General features: G+C 37.0%; 1 long non-coding RNA gene across 12 annotated transcripts in view; it reads right to left on the bottom strand.

Moving 5' to 3' along the window:
• Positions 1-11,416, bottom strand: part of LOC101417391 (uncharacterized) — a 61,467-nt gene extending 50,051 nt beyond the window's left edge. For 2 of the 12 annotated variants that reach the window (XR_009187995.1, XR_009187988.1), the window contains exons 1-7: positions 11,323-11,416; positions 9,229-9,359; positions 6,183-6,236; positions 6,005-6,109; positions 5,526-5,660; positions 5,029-5,187; positions 1,903-2,016 (exon numbers count right to left, since the gene is read on the bottom strand). This is a non-coding gene — a long non-coding RNA (uncharacterized lncRNA). Of the gene's footprint in view, positions 1-1,902; positions 2,020-5,028; positions 5,188-5,525; positions 5,661-6,004; positions 6,110-6,182; positions 6,237-7,307; positions 9,360-11,322 lie in introns of all 12 variants that reach the window. The other 10 variants (XR_009187991.1, XR_009187990.1, XR_009187989.1 and 7 more) reach the window with 10 other exon arrangements.
• Positions 11,417-12,057: the final 641 nt, after the last annotated feature.

Below are 12,057 nucleotides of genomic sequence, written 5' to 3'. Positions count from 1 at the left end.
AGACAGTGGGAGTAAATTAGCAAGGTCATAAAAAGAGCCAAGACAGCACATAGCCAGGCAATGACTAAAGACCCTTTCACCTGCTTGGAATAAAACAGAAAATCCCATGGGCAGGTATCTATCCAAAAGAGACTAAAAGAGATAATAAGCACTATCTCTTCTTTGTCTGGCACTTCCCTGACAAAACAATATTTTCTCTATAAAAAGAATAGGCAGAATGACCGTGTAAGGGCCATTGTTGATAAATTTTATTCTGTAACAAAAAGAGAAAGGAGAAAATTTCACCTGAAGTCCCTCTAGCTAGCTCTATCTCTATTTATATATTCCTATACATTAGGGAATATAAGCCTTATGGTGGAGAGCATGTTCTCTTTTGGTTGGTTTGATTTAGTTCAAGTTTTTCTACTTTATTAATATTCTTTTAGTTTAGATTTAGCTTAATTGTGGGGACATATTTGAAACAGAAGCAGAAAAAAAGATATATTTTTTTGATGATGAAATCATGCAAATTCATGACAATGAATGGACCCCTTAAGGTTGAACAAAATATGATGGAACAGTTTAACTACAACATTTTTAAAAAGTCTTACCAGCTTATTTACTAGTGCTGTTGAAGCAGCCCCATTTCAACTACTAAATTATGACCATAGCAGTGCTAGCTAAATGAAGCAAAAACTAATTATTGCTGTCTTCATCCACTGACTTCACCCCCAGCCCCACCTCCATACTCTCTCACACACATGCGCCATGAGCACATACACACATGCACACACACAGCGTCATGACCTCCTGAACTCCACCAAAATGCTAATATGTTGGCTAATAAGTAAAGGCGTAATCTACTTAGAGATCGTAGTAGTCCAAACCAATCTCATAAATAATAACCACACCTGCAAATAGAAGTAAAACTCCAAATATCTACTTTTCCACAGCCCCAAAATATAAAGTATGGTTTCTAGTGCTCCTCAGGAGGACTAATAATTGCAGTTTTATCATTTTATTTCCCTAAAGGTTGGTTTAAGAAGTATCAATTGACCAGTTACACAGTAAAGGATTTGAAGGACAATCCACTGGCATCACTGACTAGAGAAATAAAATCTAGAGTTTTAATTTAACCAGAGAAGACTGTAAAATATGAAGAAAATGTCAATGTATAACCAGAGCAATGCATTGGAATGTTTAGCAGAAAATGTGTGAAATAGAAATAAAATAAGGAAACACAAAGAATAGATAAAGAAGGGAACATATGGAAATCATAATATTGGTTAGGACATAATTTAGTAAAAAACAAACCTCAAAGAAAATGAGTCAGTTCTCCATATTTGTTCAGTTCTCTGTTTTGGGAATAAGTGCCGATGACTCACAGGCAAAATACTTCCTCCAGCGATTTTTTTTGGCTGTAGTTAAATAGTGGCATGAAAGTTGCTATTCTGGTGAATAAGTGATCCCCATAAAGCTGATCTGAGGACCAAGATCCCTGTACCTCCCAAGGAACTTGAAACAATTCCAAAAAGATGCATGAATATAAAGATGAGGAATGGACATTAGCCTCCCCTTTATTGTTTCTGAGGAAGAAAATAAAGGAAATACTCATAGCAGACACACAGCTCCTCTTAAGCAATGGAACAGTAATTGATAATCCTGACATTCACATCTATTGAGTGCTTTCTAGATGCCAGGTACTGTTAAACCCTTTATATGTGTGATCATTTTACTCTTCACAACAACTGGATGAGGAAGATATTTCAGTCAGAGTTTAGTCAAAGATAGAAACCACATTGCTTATTTTAACCAAGTATCACAGGCCTGAAAAGGCAGAAAAGAACCAGGAGGTTGACTGTAACTGCAGGAAGCAATTACCACCTGAAGGCTAGGGGAACAAAGGGAAGAATTGGGAATTACCTTAAAATCTAGAAACTTGGAGCAAGAGCCTCTTGGAGCGAAAAAGACTTCTGAGGATGGGGAATTCTTTTTCTCTGGTGCTGGTATATTCAATGGGGCTCATTGAAGCCATTTCTGCTAGCGTTCAAAACAAAACAAAACAAACAAACAACCAAAATAAGTCATCTCTTACTACTAGATGGAACCACTACTGTTTAGGTACAGTGCCCACTACTGCAGATCCTACCAGGGAGCCGGATGGCAAAGGAGCCAACATCTGAAGGCAGAGAACAACAATGGGTTCGAAGCTGAGCAACAGCTCAGTCACTGGCACAGTAGGTGTAATTAACTGTCCACCTTTGAAAGAGAAGGGAACTGCGATAACAGAGAGGTAGGGTGTCTAGCACAAAGTCTCACAGCAAAGAAGTGGGAGAGGTGACACCAGCAGTCTGGCTTTAGACTTCCTGCACTTATCCCTAGAGATGTGCTCATTGCTTCCATCTTTTGCAAAGAAGGTACAGATATTCAGTGGAAGAATCAGTCCATAGTTGTCGGGTTTCCAATACCAGTTCAGCTATCTCGTGTGTGGATTTAGGTAAGTCATTTCACTCTCTGGACCTCAATAATACCTATCACGGACATGAAAGAATTGAATTTATTTAATACCTAAGGTCACTTTAAGTTTAATAATCAATTGTGGCAGCACTTGACTTAAAAATAAAATAAGAAAATTGGGGAAAAAAAAACTTATCTGTGAAGTGCCTACAAATAATCTGTGCTATGAATTGTAGTAATTCCAGCTTGCACAGGACAACTACATTTGGAACTCCCTGCAGTTACCCTTTTTAACTGATAAATGTTGCTCAGATTCCTCCCCCATTTAGTTCAGGAGCATTTAAAATGTTTAGCCACAAGACAGACAAGCAATACATGGAATCTATGTTTTTTCAAACAAACGTTGAATTCCTACCTTGTGCCATATCATGCTAGATGCTAAGTACAGGGAAACATTGTTCCTTCCATCAGTGCCTTTACAACCTGCTAAGTCCAGGGGCAAACCAGTGACGAGATGCTTATAATACAGAGTGACAGGAATAGGAAACTGGGAACCACTGAGGTACCCGTCAAGTGTTAGTCAAGCCAGGATTGAGGGTGGAATGGCTGTGTGTCAGGAAAACCTTAGAACACATGGCTTTTGAGTGGAGTTTTGCAAAAAAATAGAAATGGGTCAAGTAAAGAAATATGGTACAAGGAACAAGCAGGGCTGACCAGATGCAGAATAGGAGTTTTTGAAGCAGATAGAGCTTTATTATGTAACATATATTTTTATTTTTATTATTATTATTATTATTAGCAAAGGCATGTAAGAAGAGAGAACTTTGTGCGTTTGAAATCTGCAAGTACCTCAGTATTGGCAGAGTGAAATGTGAGGTTGGGGAAGGCGAAGGGTGGTAAGTAGAAGGAGACAGAAATTGTGGTAGCAATCAGATTACGAAAGGTTTGTTAGTTGGACTAAAGAACCTGGGCTTTCTTCCCTGCAGTGAACTGACAAAATGGACTACTGTTCTGCAATGAAAAGGGACAAACCACTGAAACATGCCACAATATGTATGAACCTCAAAAACATGTTAGTGAAAGAGGTCAGGATAGTTTATAATTATATTCACATGAAAATTCAAGAAAGGATAAATCTGTAGAGACAGAAAACAAATTAATGGTTGCCTGTGGTGATGGCTAGGAGTGAAGCTGACTGAAAATAGCACTAGAGATGGAAGGCAGACTATGGGTTGGAGGTAAATTAGTCAGATAAATTGGGATGCACAGCATAAAACAAAATGGTAGTTAGACTGGAGTAAGTCCAGTAGCTAGTGACCCTTTACACAAACTCAATCTGGTTCCCTCTGTGCTTCCAGGGTTCAGGTAGGATCCTGTGGGGTAGCACACTAGAGAAAAAGTATTTCCAAAGTCAGCTTTACACTCTGGTGCTTCTGAACATTAGCAAGCTTTGAGAAACAACTTCAAAAAAGTGAAAAAGGATACTCTTTGGATTCAAATAGACTGGGGTTCAAGTTTTGGCATGGCTAATTCCTAGCTGCTTTTAGGAAGTTACTTAACTTCTGTGAACCCCGGGGTACTAATTTATAAAAATAGTAATGATCATCCTACCCAACTCGGGAAGTTGTGAGTAAATGATAACATAGGAACTAGGTAGCCAAGTGTAAATTCTATTTTAGGTTGTATGTTAAGTTTCTGTGTCAGCATTATCTTAACCTCAATAGACCTCAGATTTCTAACCTGGAAAATGGGCCAAGTGACACAGAATTTTCTTTCCTGCTCTAACATGCTACACCAGTTTGTCAGATAATCAGGAAAATCTTAGTTTTCCCACAATATTTATTTGTATGAGGTTCTCCAAAGTGATTGCTCCAAGAGGCTCAATAGAATTGCTCATTCCTTCAACACAGGCTTATCTAGAGCTACAAACAGACTGTGCAGTATTTGTGGTGTGTTGATCCAGCCTAGAAAAGAGAGACCACAAGCAGAGTGCTTCAGCATGCATATTACAGCTGTTCAGAGAAGACAGAACAGGGGCTCGTGCAATTTGAACAGCTGAAGAATACAGTGTTCTGGATAACATGCCCCATGGCTTAGAGTCAAGTACACTTATACATTACCCAAATCAATTCCGGTGAGGGTTGTGGCTCCTCCAAATGCTCAGATATTACCCTAGTTCGTGATTCTCCAAAGTAACTCTCTCACCTGAGCTAACTAGGACCATCAATTCTAGCTACTTCACATCCTACACCAAGAAGGTGGAAGGGGAGAGTTTGGGTAGAGCTGATAAATTCTTTACTTAATTGTGCACTTTCTTTCCAACTGATCTTTTCCTATTCTCATTATTCCAATTCCTTTTAAGAATTAACATGCAAACATGCTCTGTGGAATAATTAATCTATTTTTTCTCGATAGATAGATAGATATTTAATATATATAGAGAGAGAGATTTAAGTGACTATAAGTACTCTTTAAGAAAAATGTTCCTTTGGTAAATTGAAGACGAGAAAGTGGATTAAGTTTCTGAATACAGAACTGACCCGGCACAAATTACAGCTGCCCAAACTATTTTCTGTTCCCTGGCATACATACAGAGTTTCTGTGGCATTTCTCAGGTCTTCAAGGGAAGGCCAGGCCAGTTGTAAGACAACCATTATTCTCTGATGAAAAGCTCCTGTGACCTCCACCTCGGGCATTAGAAAACTTGTCTATTTCTCACCATTCTTCAAAAGAGTAAGCCAGCTTTGGAACCTAGCAGGCAAGAAGTTAAAATGCATTCTATTAAAAAAATAGTTTTTTGGTGGCTGAAATTGCCTCTTTCCTTTCTGAACTGACCCACTTGGTTGGAATGAGATCACATCAGAGGCACAGAATTTGAAGACTGTTTAAATCCAGGAGAAAATTAAGTAATGTAGAAAGTGTGGCCTTGGAGGTGTAAGTCTATAGCAGATCTGCATAAGTGCTGCATAATTGATAATGAACCACTTACTGGTCTTGCAAAAAGCGCTAATGAAATGGCTACTTTCTGCTGCATTGACTATTCAGCTATTGTTAAAACGTGAGCAATTTAACTTTTAAACTTTACTCACCAATGGCACACAATTATCTTCCGGCGTTGGTAAAAACACCCTTGCAATGCCAATGTGTCACCTATGCAAAATGATGAGGTTGACAGTCTATCTTTGTCCCTCTGTTCTCATGAAAATCTGCTTTCAGGAACAGATCTGACAAATTCAATTTTATTAAGATGCTTAGGACATGTAAAAGCTTCAAACTCTTACCTTTCTAAGGGCATTTGTGTTTTAACAAGTCTTAGGTCATGGCAGTAGTTGTTAAAGAGAGGTGGAAATCAGAATCACCTGTGGAGTCATTTCAACACACACACACACACACACACACACACATTCATTCTCCCACCCTGAGATTCTGATTCCTGAGGTTTTGACAGTATGGGACTAGGAAATGTGTGTGTCTGAGTGTGTATGCACCTGTGAAACTCCACAAGTGTTTCTGAAGCACTCCTCAGTTGCAAATGAGAGGGTAAAGGAACAAAGATGCAATTATATACCTTCAATCATGAGTCAGTGGCTGGGGTAACTTTGGCTGGTCAGCTGATGGTTTCTCGATGCCCCACCGATTATGGGACTGCCTGCTGTAACTGCATACCAACTTGCTAGATAAAAGAATAGACAAATAGATCGAATCTACTGAGGCAAATACACTTCCAGTTAGTTCATGGCACATACCTTCACTCATCCAGGGTATTTTTTAAATTGTGGTTTCAAAAGCTTCAATCAGACCTATGATTGAGAATATTTTACCAGTCAGATAATCTGCTGTAGAACAAACTCCCCAGATATCTTTTAGGCAACTAAAGTTAGAGAACCACTGATCTATGTATTCATGGTTTTCTCAATAATTATTTTTCTAACAGTGATCATAAACAAAATATGTAAAATGGCAAAAGAATAAATGAAAACACAAAAACAGCTAGCATTAATACCATCCAAAGATAGCTCACTATTAACATTTTGGTATATTTTCTTCCAGTCTTTGTTTTCCCATGCAGTATATAAATATCTTGAAAGCTTTTTCCCATGCATTGAAAAGCTTTCTAAAAATGAAATTTTAATGGCCACCTATTCTTCCAATATGTGATTACATTATTTTTCATTTAATCAATCCCCATGTTATGGCATTTAAACTGATTCCCAAGTTTTGCTACTATAAATAATAATGTATTGGATAACTTTGACTGTGAATCTTTGTTTTCCTATAAATGTTAAGAGGATAAAAAGCTAGAGAAGTGGTTTCAATAAGTGTTGAGTGTTTATCTCTGGGATAAAGCAGTTTTGTGATCCCCTCTTTGTTGTCAGGTGTCAGTGAGAGTTAACAATGGATATTTGGAATGGAATGAGAAACTTCTAGAAGGACAAACTACAGTATTTTCAATTCCAAACAATTTGCCATGATCCGGCCTTGAAGACCTTAGCATAAGAGAATCTTAGGGTGGCAATCTGTCCCATTGTTGTGGGACCGAGAGGTTTACTGGTACACAAGACTTTCAGTGCAAAACTAGGAAACTCCTGGGCAAAGCAGGACAGTTGGCACCCTTGGCCAAACCTAAACCTTTGAGTTTATAAATTATCAGCAGGCAATTTTACTGAGCTTGGCATAAGTATAATCTGATAATGGTATTCATCCTGATGGTGTTCTGTACCAGAAGACTTAAGGCAGTAACACCTTCTGCTCTATCTCCAAGTTCATCTAGAGTCCAGTCTGCAGTAGCAATGGCTCCTGAAATGTCAGCCTTCCAGTTGCTCAGCTACATTTTGTTAAGTATAAATACTGGGAAGAGCTTGCAAACTCACCTCTTCTCCTTAGTGGCCTGATGGCTTTTTAACTTGTCTAGAAGCTAGTTCTTCACTTCTCATCTACTTTTTATATTACTAAAAATTCATTAATGCCAGGCAATGAGGTGGAGATTCAACTTAAAAAATTAACAAGCAAGGGTATGGAACTACTTCAGAGACTTCATCTACTTCCCCTAATGCATAGTGTAATGCTCTCATTTCAATTAAGTGTGATGGTCAGGATAGGGGTAAAGGCTCTCTTACAATCTGCCTAACACTCTAACACATTAAGGAGAACATTATTTCTTTTAGAGTCAATAACATTCTGAATGTTGTAAACCAATGAGCATAATATCAATCTTTTACCCCTGCCTTTTACCATTGAGTTTCATGACTGTAAGATAACACAGTTGGGACAGTGTTTAGATGATTGAAATAATATGAATTTTCAATTGAGGGGAGAATGGAAAGTATAGATTCTATTTTAATTATCTTGAATTTCTTCAGGACTGGATCTGTATATAATTAATGAGTAGCTTCCTTACATTTTTTTTTAAGCAAATGCACACTTAGAGCTTTAAATAGTATAGAATGAAATCTAATTTAAAGTATTCTTATTTTATCCCATTCCATACTTGGAAAATCCTGAATATTTTACCTTAAAACTTTATTCATTCATTCATACAGCTAAATATGAACTGATCATCAACTATGTATTAATATATGCCAGATCACCAACTATGGAAAAGAACAATAGATAATATCAAAATTTTTCCCTTAAGGAGCATACGATCCAGTGGAGAAGGTACAAAATCCATAATGATAAGAGCTCCAAATAAAAATAAAACTAAGCAAGGGGTGCCGCTAGAGAAAGCACAGAAAAGGAAAGCGTCTATGAGATGTCCAATAACTAGAACCACAATGTCAGAATCACATGGTTCAAAGCAGGGTGGCCTATGTGATAGGAAGCCTAGAAAGAGAGGTCATTATTGGCCAGCAACTCACATGCTTTCCCACATAAGTACCCAAAGTTTATCCAGGTTAGCTCCTGACCTTCCAACTCTTAAACCATCCATATTATATGAATGCTTTTCTTTATCTTTGTCTTAAAAATATACTTTGGAAAAGGAAATTTTCTACCTCCTCTTTATTCTAATTCGGTCTTCAGCAAACACATCAATACATAAAGATGTGTTTTGTGGTGTCCGATAAAAGTAACAAGAATTAAAAGATCACTTCCTACTGAAGAATAAAGAGTCAGCATTCTCTTTATTATCATCTATTACATATTTAACAGATTTAATAATATGAGTCCCCTAGTTTGTCTCCTGATTAAAGAGCCAGGTACTTCTTAATCTCCCTCAAATACATATCTGATGCAGTTTACCATAGTGACTAAGACCAAAGATGCTAAAGTAGGTTCTCTTGGTTCATATCCTGGCTTCAGCTATTATTAACAGTATGATATTGGGAAAGTCATCTAATCTGTGCCTTAACTTCCTTATCCATAAAATGAGGGTGACAATAATAATACTTTCCTCAGAGGGTGGTTGTAAGTTTTAAATAATAAATAATATATGCAAACTACTTACATTTCATAAACATAATAAAAAGAGCTATATTTTTTCAGTGATTTCTTTTATAAAGTTTCCAGATTAGGATCAGTTACTATTGTCCTGAAAATATGTCTGTGATCAAAGAATAAACAGTAAGTATAATTTCATCAGTCCTTCAACCATCTTGCATTTTGATGGTCACAAGGATAAAAATGGAAATGTTTCCTTACTAATCACCTAATTACTATTAGAAAAGAAGGGGCTAGCTTAATGGTGGAAAGCACGGTATTTGAGTCATACAGCCTGCGTCTGAAAACTATCTCCACTATCCACCAACTGTGCAACATATCAGTTAGGCTAATGCTAGATCCCAAAATGCATACTAGAAGTTTATTTCTCTCTCATTCCAAGGCAAGTGCTCCTAGTTGTGAGTGGGGGTCATTCCTGTTTGTGGTAATTCAGCTTCTTCCATCTTGAGGCTTTGGACCGCCCATGGCTTTGCTGTCTTATGCATCTGTTGATCAAAAGGGAAATAATGTTTAGAGGCAGCAAGCCTACTTTCAAAAGTCTTTGACATGTAAATGGCACAATTTAATCCCATTCTCCTTCCATAGACTAGAAGTCAGTCATACGTCCACATTTAAGGGCAATGTAGAATAGCTGTTTGCCCAAGAAACAAAGGAAAGCTTTTGAACAGCTAGAAGTTTCTGCCAGAGTGACTGGGCAAGTTGCTTACTGGTAACTTAGCCTCGTTATTTGTAATAATGATAGTTGTAGTAATAAAAGTTCCTACTCCATAAGGTTATCATGAGGCATAAATGTGCATTGCACCAGGTAAGTATTACACAGAATCTTGTTTTACTATGAAATTTTATAGCAGGTTAAAAAAGATCTTATTTGTCATATTATCCTGCCAATTTTGAGCTGGAGTTACTCCTGTTTCCCTTTCCAATGTTCCTGCTGACCACTCATTCCTTTTAAGTCAGAACACCATTACCTCCTAAAGGCACACAGCCAGTCTTGGGCAGTCCTGACTATGAGAAAGTATCTCCTCATGCTGAGTCAGAAATCTATTCCCTGATTATTTCTATACATGAGATCAAGTTTTACTCATTTAGACATATATCTAATTATTCTCCTAAATATCATCCTTTCCAATGTTGAAAGACAGTAGTAGTCTTTAACTAACCTCCCTTTCAGATTAAACATTGCCAGTTCTTTCCATACTTCTCAAATTAGAAGACTTTGAGTGCCACTTCACCATTGTGTTGTTTTCTGTGGATTTATTCCTGTTTGATACAATCCTTTTATAATCCACTCCTAGGACAGATATAATACTCTGTAGTTGTCTGAGTAGCATAGAGTATCCCTACCCCTTTACCTTGATAAATGTTATCCTTCAAATATTGCTGTGTGGGTCCACATTATTACATTTCAGCTAGTCATATGAAGTAATGCTAGCAAGCAGATGCTCTGTGGCTACACTGTGACTTTATTACATAGGCAAAAAAGAAAAAAATTTAGAAGACCAAACATTTAGAAAAAAGAAAGAAGTTGTAATAAGTAGATTTGTGTCTACAGTAAGTATTATGTCTCAAAATAGCACATTCCTGGGGCGGGGGGCAGGGGGAAGCAATCTAGAAAGATTATACACACACACAATTCCATTAATAAATTTAGGAAATAATGGATGTTATATTTACTTCTTGGGAATTTGCAATGTTTGTTGCATAGTAAAAGTATTTAACAAATCTGCTTAATTCCATTAAAAGTCATTTGACCATGAGACCCTTTATAATTATTTAATACCTATGGATATCTCAGAACTACTATTTCATTGAGAACTCTTTGCACTATACTGGTACCCTCAGTATCTGCATAATATAGAATGAACAGATCTTCTAGACTTTCCACCCACCATTTATCAACACTATTTATTTAAGGTCATACAGACAATGTGTCTGTGGATCATATAAAATAGTCTAATCCCACAATTTTTTTCTTATCAGGAGGATAATTTGCATATCACACAGTTCAGAAAGATTCCCAAAGTTTTTATATGCTTTACCTAAGAATTTCCTTCCTTACTCATTCATGGAAGAAAATAAAAATTTTCTGGCCTAATACATACTTATTTTGTATTATCACCATATGTTTTGTTGTATATGGATGCTAAATGAACGAATGGATATCATGATTTTACAATATAAACTCATTCAAATGGCTGGTTTACTTCATATTTTCTGACGAGGAATAGAAAAGGAGATAGTGAAAGTAGTATTTGTCTCAAACTGATGAACCCGAATTCCTTTAAATCAAACATGCCACAATAGAAAGAAAAGACTAACTCACAAAATCCTGGAGGGTTACACATAAATACTGGATGGAAGCCTACTCCCTACATCCCTGAAATCTGGAAGTTTATTACATTCCCCTCACATTCCTTCCACATACAGCAATTATATATGTTCACTTACCTCTCAAATCTGGAGAGCCACAATGAATACATGCTCACAATGTCCCTGTTTATTTATGATACTGAACAGGCTAAGATGAAAAACATGACACCTTTTATGCCAGGGATGGCTGAACTTTGATCTTTGCCCCTGAAGAAAGTCCTTCGGAAGCAAATTTCTCTGAAGGTATTTCTGTGACCTGCTGAGCTCCCATATCATTCTATTTTAAAACACTTTGCTAAACTCCTTTATTTTTAATAAAATGTAACTGTTTCCACACTGCACCATCGAAGGGCCAACAGTTCTTCTGAGGTTCTTCCTGTTCTCGCATCTGATTTCACATGAAAGAAAGACAAGTTAAATGGATGAGAGCAGTAAAATTCCATGGTACTCTAAGGAATAATGCCTCAGGCAAATTAAACTTAGAGGACAGTGTAGCACATATGGTGGCTGCTAATCAGAATTGTTTGGGTCAAGTAATAAGGTTCTGAATCTGATGGGTAGAATCTATATTTGTTAAGAGAGAAGCCTAGTTTCTCTCATTTTTGCATCCCTATCAACCAGTGTGGAGTAGAACAGACACTTGGTAAATGTTTGTAGAACTGAATTGCCTGTGTTGTAAAAGTAATTACAGTTCTGAATGACAGAAACGTGCCAAGGATATGACTGAGGAATGTCAGGGATGCCTTCATTTGGAAATCATAAAAGACACTGGAGCTCAGTTTTTTCGAAATAATAGATAGTCATTCATCATAC

The sequence above is a fragment of the Dasypus novemcinctus genome, chromosome 11 (genome assembly GCF_030445035.2).
Source record: "Dasypus novemcinctus isolate mDasNov1 chromosome 11, mDasNov1.1.hap2, whole genome shotgun sequence".
Classification (NCBI taxonomy): Eukaryota; Metazoa; Chordata; class Mammalia; order Cingulata; family Dasypodidae; genus Dasypus; species Dasypus novemcinctus.
This window is presented reverse-complemented; position numbering and strand designations above follow the sequence as displayed.